We start from the raw sequence: 19,087 nt of genomic DNA on the forward strand, positions 1-19,087 counted from the left end.
CTCATTTACCAAAAAAGAAAAGTGTAGTGTAAGAAAGACATTACAGTTTTTGTCATGTCCTTTTTATTTTTTTAAAAACCCTGGTGTAGATCCATCACCCATTACTACACCCAAAGCCGAACCCCCCCCCCCCCCCCCCCGAAGGCTCCCGCCAGCTCTGCCATATGACAGTTTGTGAATAACTTAGGGGCGGAGCCACCCGGCGATATCACTGGGTGACTCCGCCCCCTTGTGATTGACCCAGCATCCCACGAACTGATAACATCACAAGGGGACGGGGTCACTGGGTGGCCCCCACCCCTAAGTTATTTACAAACTGTTAGATGGCAGAAGCCTTCAGCGTAAACCCTCCCTTTTTTTAGGGTTAACAGTGGCGGCTGGTGTCCTAATTGACAATGGATCTACACCAGGGAAACTTTTTTAATACTTTTAGATGCAAGGCGGCTCTCCTGTATGCATGATCACATACCTAGTATGTGATCCTGCACTTTTGGGTTTGGGCGCGCACCACCGCCAGCCTGCTTCTGCTGTGATTAGACACAACGGGAGTTTATTGGCGGGTATGGCGGACTTAATGCTGATGCTTTGGTACACTGACAGAACAGTGGTCTGCCTATGTAAAAAGGTAGATTCCCGTTCTGTCGCTACAGGAGACATCCATGCCTTCTCCTAGTACAAACCCCTCCCCCACAGTAGTAAAGCACACGTCGGGCACATATATAACCCTTTGATCGCCCCCAATGTTAATAAAAAGGGGTAAAACCCCTTCCCTGCCAGTGACAGTGCATATTTTTTTTAGCACTGATCACTATTCGTGTTACTGGTCCCTAAAAAGTGTGTGTCCCGGCTGTCCCCTGCAATATTGCAGTTCCACTATAAGACCCTGATCGCTGCCATTACTAGTAAAAAAATGAAAAATAAAATCATCCCATAGTTTGTAGATGCAAACCAATAAACACTTGGGTTTTTTTTTTTTAAACCAAAATTATGTAGCAGACATTGTATTTATTGGGTATGTTTTAAAGCAGCAAGTACATTTTTTTTTTTTTTTCTCTATCGTTCATTGACGGACGCAGTTCTCTCTTATGCATATCAGTAGGGTAATACTGTCCCCTACATGAGTAGGACACTTGTCAGAAAAAAAGTTCTGGCTACGCCTATGGGCAGTCCTGGAGGGTACACCCTCTCTCTTCCTGCATAGGATGTCTGTTTTAATCTGACTAGTCAGGAGTAAGGACCTCATTCCTTGCTGGGATCTCTGGTCCTGGCATATAAAGTGTTTTTTTTATGTAGATTTTTTTTTTTTTTAGCTAGCCTCTTTTTCTCCGGAACTTTTTTTCTTGTGAGATCTTCAAGCAATTATGCCGGACTGGGCGACAGACTGGACCCACATATCCAGTCACCCAAGTCTGGTCAGTGAGCGTGTGCAGACCTTAGCTCTGCGCTGGGTCGTCTGCGACATAGTCCCACTGGATGGGGACTGGCCCCACAAGTTAAACATATCGACAGGGTGCACACGACAGGGTCTAGGCTTATGTCGCAGCTTTCCTATTTGGCCGACAGCCCCCCTACTCTGGTGGAGTGGGGTCCTGTCAGGAGATGGCACCCGCCGGTGTTCTGTGTTCCCGGTATGGTGAGTAACCGCCCCCCCCTTCCCTGGCAGATTTTGGGGTGGACGCAGCCCCTCTCCCATGAATGGTCAGACCCTCTCACTCCTGCGTTTCCCTCTGTCCTGTTGTAGCCTCTGTCTGCTTCTATGGCGTTGGCCATCTTGGTACACCAGTTTTCGGCCATTTTGTGGTAGGTTTTTTGCTGTGGAGGCCGGTGGGAGTGCCTGGAGGACAGTGAGTCATGAGGGTGGGCTCTCCCTCTCTGTGGGTGTCTGTTGGCGTGCCTGACCTCCAGGGAGGGCGCTGTGGGCTGCATTTAATAAATTTTTCTTTTCTTCTTTTTTTTTTTTTTTTTTTTTTTTTTTTATTGCTGGCGGGTTCCTCAGGTTCAATATGGACCCTGCAGGCCATTTGTTCCCACCTGACCCCCTCGCAGAGGCCGCAGGGCCTTCCGAATCTCCACTGTCCCGTCGATGCCTTTTCGGCAGTTCGGGAAGCATTTGGGCCCGGGTGAAGGTGGTAGGTGCGCTAAAACGTTTCTCCGCCTACCCCTGCCTCATCTGATGTCTGGGCTTCCAGATCTCGATAAGCTTCCCCCCCCCCCCCCCAGCCGCAGACTCCCACAACCACCGGCCGGTTCTGTGAATGGAATCTATAATGCCTCTTGGTACCGTGTAATGAACGGCTATGTTCACCTTTATGATAAAATGCACTATACAGTCATGGGGTTCAAATACTTTTAAAAACACTGGTTTTGAAATTTGGATTTAAATTTAGGTGCCATAACTATAAACTGTAGGTCTGTGATAGTATAAATTCCCCCTAACCATAGCAGATTTCAAAAAGAGCAATATACTGTATGTAGTCCTTAAAGATCAGCATATGGGTAGCAGCCATGCAACCCTTACTGTCATTTGCAAAGATTGGAAATGTCAAAGAATTCATTGCCCCAAACATGTCTTGCCAATCTTTTTTTTTTTTTTCTGGAGGATTTTGTGAAGACATCATCTACTCCTACAGTTGACCCACCTGTGTATCACCTTTTATAAAGCTTTGATCATACTATTCCCTTCTTCAAGGACCCCAGAGGCAAGAAATTGGAAGCAATTTCTTGATCCTTTTACTCTGGTGTAGCGTAGTATCAAGTAACCCTTTCCTTCCATCCAAATTTGTAGGGTGCTTTGACTGAAGTGTTGGTTAGAGGTGGACAGTGTAAGTTGGCCTACACTTGAAGGGAGACCGTCTTTACAAGACTTTACTGAATTAAAGTTGTGACAGGTGTAAGGATAATGAAGAAAAAAAGGTGCGCAATACTAAAGATGGGGTTATCAGCTGCTTACCGGTACTCCAAACTGGATGGAGTGATGTAAAATGGGAAAATGATATAAGGTGCTCTTGATATAAATATGTACTTACTGAAGGTACAAATAAAATAGTGTATATCCATAAACACAACTACTAACACAATCAAATGTGACATGTGCAGTACACAAATATGTGAGTCTCTGTTGATGAGAACAGGAAGTTGACACATGCAAAAATTTCCAAATAAAGTTCCAAAAATTGGTGCAAATCAGTGTTCTTAATGATGAAGTGCTCATAAATCAGGTTGCAGGTGCTGAATACACAGGTCCCTCATGTCACCAAATTGTGAAGGAGGAAAAGGTACCCTTACCGACTAATGACTTGAGCATGCATGATGTTAAAAAAACCCATGGAATACCGCAAGGAATCTTCAGACTAGAAATCATTCACCCCGTGCAAACAAATGTGAATGGACTCTTACCAGATGTCACATAAACAATCGCTTGAAGGAAGGGTTAAAGATGGACGTCTCGATTCCTCAGTTTATCCAAGAATAGGTGTTCCTTAAAGAATCCTGCCTCTTAGGTGTTGAGCATAAACCTTATGCTTTAAGATGGCTCCCAATAGGTATCCGCAGGATAGCTCCCCATGTATCAAGAAAATATAGGCAAGCAATGGTGCATTATCTTAACAAGAGAATTTATTAAAGAAACACACTTACATGGATGAAAAAAAAATAAAAATATGGACAGGTAACAGATGTTCGTGGCCACTCTGCAGCGTGTTTCCCCTTACGAAGGCTTCCACTGGGATTGGAGTGTCCAATCCCAGTGGACGCCTTCGTAAGGGGAAACGCGCTGGGTGGAGAAGCTGCGCTATCACTACTCGCGGACCGCGCTGCAGAGCGGCCACGAACATCTGTTGCCTGTCCGTATTTTTTATTTTTTTCCCATCCATGTAAGTGTGTTTCTTTAATAAATTCTCTTGTTAAAAAGATAATGCACTATTGCTTGCCTATATTTTCTTGATACATGGGGAGCTATCCTGCGGATACCTATTGAGAGCCATCTTAAAGCATAAGGCAGGATTCTTTAAGGAATATTGTTTGTGCATGTGTTGCACACTGCTGCTTTTCCTGGAGATGGTTGAGACGAGAAATAGTCCCAGACCACACTTTTACTTTTTCTTCATCCATCTCCTTTGCAATTTGAAAGAGACAATAAGGTTAAACAATGGCTGGCTGCTGGCACCCTGGCCTGCTGTGGGCGGCTTGCTGACATCCTGTTGTGGGTTGGTGGCTGACACCTGGCAGTGTGGGTGGCTTGCTGGCACCCTGTTGTGGGTCGGTGGCTTGCTGGCACGCTGTTGTGGGGTGGCTGGCTGCTGTCACCCTAGTGTGGGTCAGTGGCTGACGCCTGGCAGTGTGAGTGGCTGGCTGGCACCCTGTTGTGGGTCAGTGGCTGATGCCTGGCGGTGTGGGTGGCTTGCCTGGTAACCTGTTGTGGGTCGGTGGCTGGCGCCTGGCAGTGTGGCTGGCTTGGTGTCACCCCTGTTGTGGGTGGCTGGCTGGCTTGCTGGAACACTGTGGTGGGTGGCTGGCTAGGTGTCACCCTGTTCTGGGGGGCTGGCTTGGTGTCACTCTGTTGTGGGTGGGTGGCTGGCTGGCTTGCTAGAACACTGTGGTGGGTGGCTGACTTAGTGTCACCCTGTTGTGGGTGGCTGGCTGGCTAGGTGTCACCATGTTGTGGGGGACTGGCTTGGTGTCACTCTATTGTGGGTGGGTGGCTGGCTTGCTAGAACACTGTGGTGGGTGGCTGACTTGGTGTCACCCTGTTGTGGGTGGCTGGCTTGGTATCACCCTGTTGTGGGTGGTTGGATTGCTGGAACACTGTGGTGGGTGGCTGGCTTGCTGGAACTCTATGGTGGGTAGCTGGCTGGCTTGCTGGAACACTGTGGTGGGTGGCTGGCTTGGTGTCGCCCTGTTGTGGGTGGCTGGCTTGGTGTCGCCCTGTTGTGGGTGGCTGGCTTGGTGTTGCCTGTTGTGGGTGACTGGCTTGGTGTCACCCTGTTGTGGCTGACTGGCTTGGTGTCACCCTGTTGTGGCTGGCTGGCTTGCTGGAACACTGTGGTGGATGGCTGGCTTGGTGTCACTCACCCTGGCCTGTGGTGGGTGGCTGGCTTGGTGTCACCCTGTTGTGGGGTGGGTGGCTGGCTGCTGGCACCCTGTTGTGGGGTGGGTGGCTGGATGCTGGCCTGGCACCCTGTTGTGGATCGATGGCTGGTACCCTGCTGTGGCTGGCACCCTGTGGTGTGTGGCTGAGGCCAGGGCGCATGTTGTCTGGGTCACAGTATCACCGTGGCTGGCAGACCCCCCCCCCCCACCTTGGTGGCAGGCGGATTTGTCTTAGGGGTGTAACCCTCAACTCCTGCTAGATCGGTAATTACATGCCTCCCCCCCATTCTGGGGGGGTGCGGGTACCCCTTAAGGCGGTCGGTGCTGTGGAATCTCCTCCTCTTGTGCTGGGTTCACTTAGTGGCCCCCTGCCAACTTCCTCTGGTCAATGCCTCCTCCCTTCCAGGCCGCCTATCTCTTTGCCCCCCTTACTTGGGCTTCTCTTCTGGCCGGGTCTCCTTTTCTGCTATTCCTCCTCCCCCTCCCAGCAGGGATTCTCCTGATCATAGGAGGGGTGGCCTGTGCAGTGGTTTCCTCGTGCAGGGAGAACCTGTGGGGTGCGGGATCCATCTTTGTCTCACCATGCCTGCCATGTGCAGGGTGTGTGGCAGTTTTCCCTTTCCTCCCGTGCTCGCGGTCGCCATTTTGTTGGTGGTTTCCTCCTTAGGTTCATGTGGCCATTTTCTTGTAGCCCATGGGGCGGCAATTTTGCAATGGGTTTGCAACGTTTCTGGGCTGGAGGCTGCACAGTCTTCACTGGAGGGCGGCCAGCAGCCAGCCATTTACTTGTAGTCCATCTGTTTTCTTCTCCCCTTCAGGCCACTCTGACGGTCCCCTTGTGCAGGACCTCTATGTGGGTGGGTGGCATTTTCCGTTTCTGGGCAGCCTTGCGTCATTCCCCACATGGAGCTCTCCCCTCAGATGGCTGGACAGTGCACAGCACTACTCCCCTGATCTTTGGGTAATTGGTAGTGAGTCATACTGGGGTCCTTCCTGTCTGCAGCAGCAGTTGGGGTCAGTTACTTCCCTCCCTCATGGGCGTTCTGTTCCTGGCGGTGCCCGGTCGAGTGTGGGAACATTCTATGGCGTCTGAAGCTAGTGCCCTCCAGACCCCCTGCGGTGGCTGCGATTTCCTCTGGGTCTGCTATTCCCCTGGACGCTCTGTCGTGGTTCTGGAATCCTTCGTCTCCTGGGCTGAGGTGGAGTGTAGATGTAAGGCAGGTAAAAAGCGCTTCCCCCTCAGGGAAGGACTCTGAAGCAGAATCAGGCTCCGCTGTAGCAGGTCTGACTTGGGCTTGGATGATGCAGTTCCCAATCCGTCTGACAGGAGGAATTGTCAGTAGCCGTTGCCACGCATTAAAAAAGGACCGGTGAAAGCGCTCAACACCGCTGTGCGAGATCCGTAAAAATTTAAGATCCTTCCGGGGCTACTGAGGAGGTGGCTGTCCCCTTAGGGGCTCAAAAGCTGACTCGCGCCGCTAATGTTTTCCCTTATCTGACACATTTCGATTTATCGGTTAATCTACAAGGATTGGGAACGCCTGCATCGGTCTTTTTCAGTCCTGAGGCATTTTTTGATGCGTTACCTCTTTGAGGAAAACCTTCTGAAGAAGAAGTGATCCTCCCCTCCTGTCGTTGATCCTCCAGTCTCTAGATTGAACAAGGCAACCATGATTCCGGTGAAGGGGGTTCCTTCCTTCAAGGACCCCACAGACTGGAGGGCCGAATCGATTTCCCGTTCTATGTTAATGATTGCGGGTTCGGCCCTTCGCCCAGTGCTGGCCATAGCTCTGGTGTCTGACGCTTACGGGAGTAGGCTAAGTTATTACACCACGATTTGGGTAATGAGCAGGTACCCCCGATCTATGTAGAACTGCTGGACCAGCTGGTACAGGGCCTTAAGTATGTTTGTGATGCGGCCCCTCTGCTTTCCAAGATGTCTGTTTTGGCTGTAGTCCCTCGGCAGGTACTTTGGCTTAATTGCTGGTCGGCGGACCAAACGTCCAAGAAAGCCCTAGCTGATTTACCCTTCCAGGGCGAGCTGCGTTTTGGAGCCACTCTGGAGGACATTATTAGGATCCTACAGGAGGAAAGAGTACCTTTCTGCCGCAGTCCAAAAAGGGCAAGGAGCCTTACCGAAAACAGGGCCCCTCCTTTTCAGCTCACAAATGGCTTTTTCGCTCACCACGTTCTGCAGACAAGGGATCCCAGTCCGCCAAGGCTGACCACAGGCAGGACGAAGTGCTCCTGGTTCCACAAGCCCAAAGACAGCCCTCCTCCACATGAAGGTTTGCCCCCACCCACCTTCCAGGTGGGGGGTAGGTTCGCGGATCATTGGACCTTCCTTCTTTTCTGACAACTGGGTTCGCAAACTAATTTTGTCTGGCTACAAAGTTTTTTTCTATCCGCCAGACAAGTTCTTTTCCTCCAACCTGCATCTCTCCCCGTCTTGTCTGCAGGCTCTGTATGGGGCAGTGCAGGACTTGCTGAGGTTTCGGGGGTTCTACTCCAACCTGTCCATAGTCTCGAAGAAGTAAGGTGTCCATCCGATCCTGGACCTCAATTGCTTTGTTAAAGTACAGAAGTTCAAGATGGAGTCCATTCTCTCTGTGGTGGCCACCTTTCATCAGGGGGATTTCCTGGCCTCCATCATCATCAATGGACGCGTACTTGCATGTTCCCATCTGTGCTGGGCACCAGCGCTTTCTACTCTTTGTGATCAGGGACGCTCACTATCAGATTGTGGCGCTACCCTTTGGCCTGGCCTCGCTCCCCCGGGTGTTCACCAAGGTGCTGATTCTTGTCCTGGCATTACTGAGACAGAAGAGGTGGAAGATCGCATTCATAGGTTACCTGGGCGATCTCCTCCTGCAAGCTTATGGCACTTTTCCACTGCAAGTACCGGCTCGGCTCTACTCGGCCCTTCTTGGCCCGGTTTGCTTTTCCACTGCTGGTACCGCATGGTACGGTGTTGGAACGGTTAGGTACGGTATGGTTTGCTTTTCCACTAAAGTAGTACTAAAGTTAAGTGGGTGGGATAACAATGGGGCGGGTGGGATTCTCTGACCAATCAGTGGCTAGTAGTGACTGCATGCAAAGGATTGTGGCGTATGGTACCTCTTGGAACCACAATCGAGTAGGTACTGTTTTTGAGAGCCGTACCGTTCAGTTCCATGCAGTGGAAAAGCGCCGCCGTACCGTACCGAACCGTTCCTACACCATACCATGCGGTACCAGCAGTGGAAAAGCACAAAAGCGAGCCGGACCGTTCGGTTCCATGCAGTGGAAAAGCGCCAATAGTCGGAGGGACAATGCGGCAATCACTATGCACACCCTTCAGGAGTTCGGGCTGGGTGTTGAACCCTGCAGATGTTCGTGTTGCTTCTGACCCAGCGCTTGCAATATTTGGGACTGATTCTCATATCTGCGCGGGCAAAGGTGTTTCTGCCGCTGGACAATCTCCAGACTCTCCGGAATGTGGTGCAGTTGCTGCTGTCCCACATGTGGTCATCTCTGCGGGTTCTGGGCCTCATGGTCTCCACCTTCGAGGCAGTTCCGTATGCCCAGTTTCACACTCGAGCCCTGCAGAAGGAGATCTTATCCCAAGTTGGACAGATCTCCGATGTCCTTGGACAGCCCGATCCGCGTGGGATGCCTGACCAAGGCCTCACCCCTCTGGTGGCTACAGTCTCCAGCTCTTCAGGTCGGGAAGTCGTTTCTGCGCCTCTATTGGGCAGTGATCACGATGGACGCCAGCCTGGCAGGCTGGGGGGTGTTCTGGGCCTTCAGTTGGCCCAGGGCTGCTGGATGTCGCAGGAGTCTCATCTACCGATCAATGTTCTTGAGTTGCATGCAATCAGACTTTGCCTCTCCCATTTGGACAGAGCTTCTACGCAGTGGTCTGGTTAGAATCCAGTCGGACAATGCCACGGTAGTGGCCTATGTCAATCACCAGGGAGGGACAAGGAGTTCGGCAGCGGCACTGGAGGTGTCCCACATTCTTCAGTGGGTGGAACTTCTTGTGCCAGCTCTCTCCGCCGTCTACTTCCTGGTCGTAGAAAACTGGCAAGCAGACTATCTCAGCCGCCAGTTGCTAGAACAGGGAGAGTGGTCTCTGCACCCGGGGGGGTTTCATCCCCGTGGGGCATGCCAGATGTGGATCTGCTGGCCTCCCACCTCAATTGGAAGGTACAGAGATTCATGACAAGAGCAAGGGATCCTTTGTGGATGCGACAGATGCTCTAATAGTGCCCATTATCGGCTTATTTATGCTTTTTCTCCTCTCAAACTTCTTCCTCGCCTACTGCGCAGAATAGTGGCCAAAGGGATACTGTTTTTTTTAATAGCTCCAGAATGGCTTCGGTGCCCCTGGTACGCTGACGTGGTATAGTATGAATGGTCGCGGACGCCCCCTGGCGGCTGCCGTTGCACGAGATCCTCCTGTCTTGAGGACCGATTTTCCACCCCGCTGTACCGTCTCTGGCTTTGATAGCTTGGCTATTGAAAGCCTGGTGCCACAATGATGAAAGGCGTATAAATCTACTTCTCGATTTGTCATTGCACCTTGGATGCTCAAGCGGCAATGCTCAATAAGGAGAGTGCTATAGGACCTGCTAATGAGGTCCGTATATACAAAATCCAGTACAAAAAAGTTGAGCGCATTATTAGGAAACATTGGACCATCCTTAGGATAAGATCTTGGGCCCGTCTTTATCTGAATAGCCAAAATTTATTTATAAAAAAGCACCCTCTTTGCGTGACAGAATAGCCCCTGGAGTTATAGATCCCCCAAGGGTCAGAGATAATCGCCTTTTCTCTTTTTTACCAGGCTTCTACGCATGTGGCAAATGTGCCACATGTAGAAGCTGTAAGAAGAATATCTTTGTCTCTAAAGCCACCAATAAAACTTACAAAATAGATAATCTCATCACATGTGCCACACAAAGTGTGGTGTACATGCATAAATGTGAGTGTGGATTACAGTATATCGGACGGATGCCACGAGCACTACATGTATGGGTTGGCGAACACGTTATTAACATTAACCTCCTCACATCCGCGCTACAGCCTATATACGGCTGCAGCGCGGACTCGAATTTTCGGGAGGCCGTTTTTAAACGGCCTCCAGTGACACGCCCCCCCGCGCGCTCCTGCGAGCGCGCAGCGGAGAGAATCTGTGTCGGCCGTGTCCAAGGGAGACGGCCGATCACAGATCGTGGTGAATGGCCAATCACAGCGGCCATTCACCACGTGATCAAGCCGTCCAATGAGAGATGATCTCATATGTAAACATATGAGATCATCTCTCATCGCCGGCGCTCCTTCCTCACATGGAGCCTGCAGTGTGAGGAAGGAGGGGGAGCCGACAGCCGCTGGGGACACAGAGACATGTAATCAGGGCACTGATCACCAGTGCCCTGATTACTGAAGGTAAAAAAAACACACACAGTGCCCGCCATCAGTGCCCCCATCAATGCCCACAATCAGTGCCCACAGTGCTGCCAGTCAGTGCCTGCTCATCTAGGCACTGATGAGCACTGACTGGCAGCACTATGGGCACTGAGTGTGGGCACTGATGGTGCTGCCCATCAGTGCTCATCAGTGCCGCCCATCAGTGCTCATCCGTGCCACCCGTTAGTGTCCATCAGTGCCACCCGTCAGTGCCACCTCTCAGTGCCACCTCTCAGTACCCAGCAGTACCACCTCTCAGTGCCTATCAGTGCCGCCTATCAGTGCTCATCAGTGCGGCATATTAGTACCTCCTCATCAGTGCCCATAAGTGCCACCTCATCAGTGCCCATAAGTGCAGCCTATCAGTGCCCATAAGTGCAGCCTATCAGTGCCCATCAGTGCCGCCTCATCAGCGCACATCAGTGAGGGAGAAAAATTTATTTTCAAAATTTACTCTCAGAAAATAAGAAAAACTTTTTTTTTTTTTTCAAAATGTTCTGTCTTTTTTCTTTTTTTTTGTAAAAAATAAAAAACCCAGAGATGATTAAATACCACCAAAAGAAAGCTCTATTTGTGTGAAAAAAATGATAAAAATTTCATATGGGTACAGTGTAGCATGACCGCGCAATTGTCATTCAAAGTGTTAGAGCGCTGAAAGCTGAAAATTGGCCTGGATGGGAAGGGTGTTTAAGTGCACAGAAGGCAAGTAGTTAAAAAAGGTCTTGTTACTCATAGCGTGTCCAGACATTTTAAGATCTGTCACCAGAGAAATCCAAGTGGATTAGAATTCTGGGGAATTGAAAAGGTGAACCGTCATTGGAGGGGCGGGAATTTTACCTGACAAGTCGCTGAGAGTCCTTCTGGATATATGAGACTAAAGGCCCGTACACACGTACCGATTGTCGGCCGTAAAGATTCGGCCGACGACCGATCGGCCGATTTTAGGCTTGTTAGTATGATGCTTCCGAAAAGCATTTTCGGCCGAACAGAATCTGTCGTCCAAGCATTAAAATTTTTGTTGGCCAACACCAGAACGGCCGATTGTTCGCCAGTCAGTACAGATTTCGGCCGACAGACAGCAGATTTGCAAGACTGGGCATGCTCAGAAAAGGAAAAAGACGAGGAAAGTTAACCATCACATGACATCACTTCTGCAGTCGGCTATTGTTGGCCGACAAAATTAGTGTGCAGTCTTTTGCACTTTTCAACAGACAAGACAGCCCTCGGACAAAAGACGGCCGATCGGTCGGCCGACGATCGGTACGTGTGTACGGGGCTTAAGTCTTGACTCCATTGGGACTCAACGTGGACTTTGATTTAAATTGATTTATTTCTGATAGATGATTCTAAGATTATGTTTTTAGAGATTTTTTAGTATTATTTTTAATATATGCTTCTGGAATGTCTTTTTAGTATGTAGTATTTATATATCAGTTATGTGTTATATTATGGTTATTGCATTATGAATTGTTATTTATGGACTATGTACACAGGTTGTGTTGGCTGCCACCTAATGGTGGATTACTGAGATGGCTGTAGCCACTGGAGGTTTTATATTCTATTTCTATATTTTTTTCCATCCGTATATACTGGTACAATTTTATTGTCTGTCTTTATGTTTTTGGGATATTTTCATGTGACAGTAATTTTTTTGTGGTTGATTCCAGTATATAGTGGAAATACAGTGTAAGGATTCATATATATGAGGTCTTTGTATTGCAGTAAGTGCCGGTTCACATTTCTGCGATGACAGAGATCGCATGTAATTCGGAGCGCACTGCTCCTAAAATTACTTGCGATCTCTGTGCAGTGCAAATTCAGCCATACAGTTTGTCGCACCAAACACGCACAGGACCCTTTTTTTGGTCGGCAGCAGAATCGGATCGCATGGTGGTTCACACTAGTGCGATCCGATTCTGTGCGAACCTTCAGATCGTACTGCGATCTGATCTGGGGGTGTCGTTAGCTTTTAATCGACACCCCCAGCGTATCGCATTTGGCAGTGTGAACAGCCAGGGGTGTGGATGCGATGCGGGAACACGCTGTATATTTGCAGCGTTCCCGCATCGCAGAAATGTGAACCGGCACGAATATATGTTTTGCCTGCAGAGTAATTAATAGAGGACCGATGAACATGAGGATTTTTCTTGTCCCCTGTTTATGAGTATCGTTGGTCTATTCTGCAGATTAACTTATTGTATGGTTCTGATTTATCTGGTGTTATGGCCACAATATTAGTTTGCTTCCGCCGGCTAATATGCGTCCCTTCCACTCTGGGAGGAGGAGCGCGTCTCCTTGGTATCCAACGCCGCTGCATCCAGAGCATAGGTGGAGCTTCAGTAATAAAAGCCGGGTTCTGCTTACGTTTTCCATCCCCACTGACGAAGTACCGCCCGCACAGGACATAAACGCGTACGGAGGAAGCCACGTGACCCGTGGCCATCTTGGAACACCAGTGTTGCAGCAGTACACCTTGTTTGCTTTTAGCATATTTTCTCAATGTAAGTGCAACTGCTTTTGACTTTTTAAATAAAAAATGTTTTACGGAGAGCACTAGATGTAGGCTTCCTTCCCCTACATGTATGTATTGTGGAAGAGGTCCAGAATAGGCATCTAGATTGAATGAAGACTGGAGCTATTTGATTTCATATATGCTGTCTGACACTGCAGGGTCTGGGTCTGGAGGTGAGAGGCAGAAAATGCTTTGGTGATAGGATCATAGGAGCACTATAGAAGTCATATGCATGGATATTAGCACTCTGTCCCTTGTTTTATCTATACACTGGGGAATCCTTCATACACCTGACTGCAATCTATATTGACTGAAATCTGCTCTCTTTATCAAGCTCTGTTTTTTTATAAATATATATATATATATATATATATATATATATGAACTGGCGCCTATACAGTATATCTTATAGTGTTCCATTCAGTTTGTGGAATCTCTTGTGGTATTTGATATGATTGCGCTGCACTTGTGTTTTACATTTCATGGTGCCAGGCTGTAGGTTGGCATCAGCGCTCCTTTTCTGTATTTTGGATCCTGGCTTCTCTACAACGTGATATTTATCAGAAACTGGCCTTGAGTACTGTTAAGGGTCAAAAATCTGCTCTTATCTTTTTGAGCACCCAATGGCTACTCATTCTTTGGTTCGTACCTTTTATTCAAGGGGTTTGGCATGTTCACCCCCAAGTGCACTCGCTGCTGCCTCCATGGGACCTGAACCTGGTTCTCTCTGCCCTCCAAAAGCCACCGTTCGAGAAAATAAGGGAGCTCCCTCTTGCTCACGCTCCCCCAGAAGGTCGCCTTTCTAGTTGCTATTACTTCCGCTCGTCAAGTGTCTGAGCTGGCCTCCTTGTCCTGTAAGTCTCCCTATTTGGTTCTCCACAAGGATAAGGCAGTTGTCCATCCACATCCCTCCTTTCTCCCAAAGGTGGCATCTGCCTTTCATCTGAATGACATTTTCCTCCCTTCCTTGTTTCCACGGTAGTCTCATTGTAAGAAAGTTGCACTGCATTTGTTGGATGTGGTTCGGGCACTCTGCATGTATCTGTCTGCTACAGCCCCCATTAGGAGGTCAGATTCGCTTTTTGTGATTGCGGACGAGCCACAAAAGAGTCTGGTGGCCTTAATGGCTTATGCCTTTAGGGGTCCGGTGCCTCCCTTTTCCGTCAACCTCTACTAGGGTAATTAGTGCTTCCTGGGCTTTTCGACACCAAGCGTCTGTTTCTCAAGTTTGTAAGGTGGCCACCTGGTCGTCTTTGCACACTTTTTCCAAGTTTTACAAAATTGATGTTCTGGCTTCTTTGGCTGTGCGTTTTGGCTGCAAAATTTTGCAGGTGGATCTGAGGTTTCTAGTCCCCCTTACAGGGGGTTCTTTTGGGTGGAGTTTTTTTTTTTATTATGTGTTCCTACCCCTCATTATGGCACTGCTTTGGGACTTCCCTACGGTCAAGAGCGTGAAGAGCTGTGTCCATTACTGAACAAACGAGAAAACGTGATTTCTTTTTTCTACTCACCGTATAATCCCTTTTCTCTGATTTTGATGGACACAGCACCCTTCCCTCCTTCTGTTTGTACTGCTCTGTGATGAACTGAGCTGCTTTTAACAGAGAGTGGGTTTACTAACAGTTAGGACTGCCCATAGGCAGTGCTGTGTTTGTTTTATTTTATTTTTTCTGCCTAGTTCTACTCCTAATGGTGCCAATATAACCCTACAGTCAAGAATGCGAAGAGCTGTGTCCATCAATAAACTCTGAGAATATAATTTTATGGTGAGTAGAAAAAAAATCCAGTTTTTCAGCGATGCCTTTATTTCACAGTGGTCCATTCCCTTGGTCTTGCTTTGTCTCCTGGCTTGGGCATTCTCTGCCTCAGGTTTCTCCCAGTTCGATACTTAGACAAATTTCTGCTGAGCAAACAAACTTCCTTGATCTCCAATGTGTTAATTATAACGAAAACCTTAGAGGATCTTGTATAAACCCTGACCATTAAAAAGTCATCTCTGATTTCAATACAAAGGTTGGAGTATTTGGGTCTCTTGCTGGATACCCATCATGTCAAGCCCTTCCTGCCCCAGGAGAAGTGGACAAAACTGCAAAACTGTAGTGTCGGATTTGAAGAAACTTCTATCCAATGACTGGCCTTCCTTCTATGAAGCTGCATGGGAGTGCTGGGATTGATGGTATCCACTTTGAAAGGTGTCTCAAAGAGTTGCTCAATTTCACTCAATTGTCTTGAAACAGAACAATCTTGTGGCATGGGACAAATTCAGTCTGTTTCTGTACATATTGATTTCCTTAAATCTGGGAAACAAATTGGCTCCATCATAGTGGATTCTGTCCCCAGAAATTTTTGCCACTATGAAATGAAAGATTTTCCCATGGGACACTAGTCTTCTGAGTTGGTGGGGACTTCTAGGTCCTCTGTTCGGGGCTCTTGGTTTCCAGTGGAATCAACGCTTCCAAATCAACATCCTTGATTCAATTAGCTGGACCAACTTTATATGCTATAGCCGTGGCCTACAATATTCCTGGGGTAAAAGCACTGGTAGACAGATTTTCTCAGCAGGCACCAGGACCCAGGGAATAGTCTCTCTAAGGGGGGGTTTTATATGTCAGTGTTGAGGAACACTGGATGTGGACTTTCTGGCTACCAGGTAAACAAAAAGCTGGATGTAATTGTCTCCAGGATGCGAGACCCAACCGCAGATACAGCAGATGTACTAGTGGGGTCATGGATCACTATACCCTGATCTACAAAAACTTCACATTAAAACCTATTTGGGAAATCTTGGCATTAATATCCTGTAAGGTAGCTTTTCTTGTAGCCATCACTTAAGCCAGAAGGATTTCTGAGTCATCAGCAGTGTCTTGTATGAAGCCCCATTTGATCTTTTCTAGGGGCAAGGTTTTCTGAGAGCAAGAACCTTTTTCACACTCTGCTAGCCACTCTATTAGCCAATGGGAACATACATGCCACCCAGCCTGAACACAAGAGCCTCTGGTTCAGTGTGCAGGCGTGGCTTGTCCACTGTGCTGGAACAGCTGGCAGATATCTGTAAGGGTTTATGGCTGGATGACCATAAAGTGTTCTAGGTCCCTGTCACCACAGGAGCTGCATTGTGAGTTCCCCCTCCCACCCTTTTAAGGGTTGGAAGAAGAGGAGGCAGTGGAGGAAGGGTCCAAGGAAGCAGACTCCACCAAGGAAGACACACTGGCCTCAAATGTTTCCCAAACTATTAGGACTGTAGTGTGTTTCCTCAAAAGTACAGTCTGTAAAAATCTGAAGCTGTCACTACCGGGCCAGGGTAACAGGGCTGGAGCCTTGGAAAGCTCCCAAGCAAGCCAAGTCCTTTTAGTTGCATCTTCATACTGAAGATGATCTGTACAAGGACTGAACCCCCCCCTTTACAAAGTTTGCACCCCCTAAGTGGTTCACACAACAGTAACCAATTCAGTAAATTCTCAACAAAAGGTGGTCCTGGCTGTGAACCCTTACAGTATCAGTGGATGGTTTACTAGAGTTTAAGGTTCCTACAGACAAAAAGTTTGAGTAATTCTTTTACCTGGCAAGTGCAGAATTGCAAAGTGTTATTGCAAGGGGGTGCGTCAAGCTTTGTTGATTTGGGCAAAGTGCAAGGCTAAAGAACCTCTGCTTCTTAAGTCAGGTTCCTTGGCTAGACAACACTCTTGAGCCGAGACAATTTGGTAATCTGGGCACAGGATGGTCTGTGATGTCTCATAGGTTGCTAAATAAGAAGTCAGCAACTTGGGAGGCAAAAGAGTGTCCAAGGTACTTCACTAACTTGCAGCATCTGGCTTAGGATCAGATGCTTTCCGTGAGATCCTGTTGTTGTTCTGGTTTAGGATAATATGCAAGGTCTGTCTTGCAGGTTCATAAGATGCAGTCAAGATAGAATGATGGACTTCTTCAGCAGCTTGTTCCAACACTCCAAGTTTAGCGTTTGTTGCTGCTTCCTCCCTTTCTTTCTGAAGGACCTCAAAATGGACATTTGCCTGAGATGCTTGTACATCTGTGCGTAAACATGTCTGGGCAGATTCTGCATGGGAGTGACGTCATCGCGGCTCGGCCAAAACCGGAAGGAAGACTGGGTGAAGATGGAAGCCCTGTCAGCAGTCATAGAGCACTTCTAGAGGGCTTTGGTGTAAAGTAAGCATTTCATAATGTGCTAGTACTGTATGTGATGCATCCTAGCACGTTATGCCATTGTCTTACAGGTTTTTTTTTTTTAAAGGATGCAGTTTAATACCATTTTTAGCTAAATGGGTTGTTTTACAAGACAAGGGTTTACATATACTTTAAAGTGGATGCAAACCCTCACATACAGTCGGGTCCATAAATATTGGGACATCGACACAATTCTAATCTTTTTGGCTCTATACACCACCACAATGGATTTGAAATGAAACAAACAAGATGTGTTTTATGTAGGGATAATGAGGTGGGTGGTGCTGCCTAAAGATATTGTGGTATATTTGTAATCGTGGTGATTGAGTTTTTAATACCACAGAAAAAAAATTATATAGTAGATAATTGTATGGCAAACACAATTAGCATTAAATGGTATTTAGTAATACAACAGTAACAATCCGTAATATAGCAGGTGCATAAGGTGCAATAAAGTGATAGTGATCGTGATATTATAAAAAAAACTGTAATAAAAATAAGGTGCTAGGTGGGCAATAGGTGATAAATTCAAAGTACAGTAATATCCGAGAATAAATAAGATAAAATTGTGGTGAAAAATACAAAGTTACTCTGTGCTGGGTGAGTCCAATTATTCAATTGGCAATGATAAATTAATTGAAATAAAAAGGTAAATATAATATGACTAAAAGTGATCCAAATATAATCTCTCAAAAAAATGTGCCATTGTAAATCAATAAGTAAGAGCTGTGATTATAAATTTATTAAAAATATAAAAAATGTGATAAAAGTCCATAAGGTGATTAATTGGTGAATGAGGCTTCCAGAAAAAATTGATGGTATAGGTGCCGAATGAGGAAACCAGTGCTCCCCTTTCAATATCCCCCGCACTCACCAGAGCTCAGCACCCCTGCAGGGGTAACCAGTATGAAGTAAATGAGGTACTCCCTCAGCAGGTAAATCCTGTGTGCCGATCTCCTCAGAGGTATTTCCTGGATCAGCTCTCCCATAAGTGTAATGTGTTCAATATAAATGATATGGCCTCATATATGTTTCACATCCATCATTTATATAGGCAGGTTCCAGGTTATCTAAAGAAGAAGAGCCTCATATGGTGAAGTACTGTATAAACTCATTTCTGTATAAACTCAATTTGGATATTACTGTACCTGAATTTATCACCTGTTGCCCACCTAGCACCTTATTTTTATTAAGTTTTTTCATAATATCACGATCACTATCACTTTATTGCACCTTATGCACCTGCTATATTACTGATTGTTACTGTTGTATTACTAAATACCATTTAATGCTAATTGTGTTTGCCATACAATTATGTACTATATAATTTTTTTTTCTGTGGTATTAAATACTCAATCACCACCATTACAAATATACCAAAATATCTTTAGGCAGCGCCACCCACCTCATTATCCCTACATATATTTGAATATAGATGCTTAGACTAGGGCTGCGCATCTTCACTTACCTCACGATTCGATGCGATTACGATTATTAGGGTCGCGATTCGATACGATTCGATTCGAGATGCATCACGATTACTATGGGGACCCTTTTCTAAAGGGGGATCTATGGGGACCCTGCTCTAAAGGAGATCTATGGGGAGCCTGGGCCTGTCCTAAAGGGGATCCAGGGGAACTGAGCTCTAAAGGGGGATCTATGGGGACCCTGCTCTAAAGGGGGATCTATGGAATAGATCCCCTTTAGTGCAGGGTCGCCATAGATCCCCCTTTAGAGCAGGCCAGCATCCCCAGTGATCCCCCTTTAGTAGAGCAGGTCCCCCCATAGATCCCCCTTTAGTAGAGCAGGTCCCCTCATAGATCCCCCTTTAGAGCAGGCCACATCAGGTTAGAA

Source organism: Pelophylax lessonae (assembly GCF_965119305.1).
Source record: "Pelophylax lessonae genome assembly, chromosome: 1".
Taxonomy (NCBI): domain Eukaryota; kingdom Metazoa; phylum Chordata; class Amphibia; order Anura; family Ranidae; genus Pelophylax; species Pelophylax lessonae.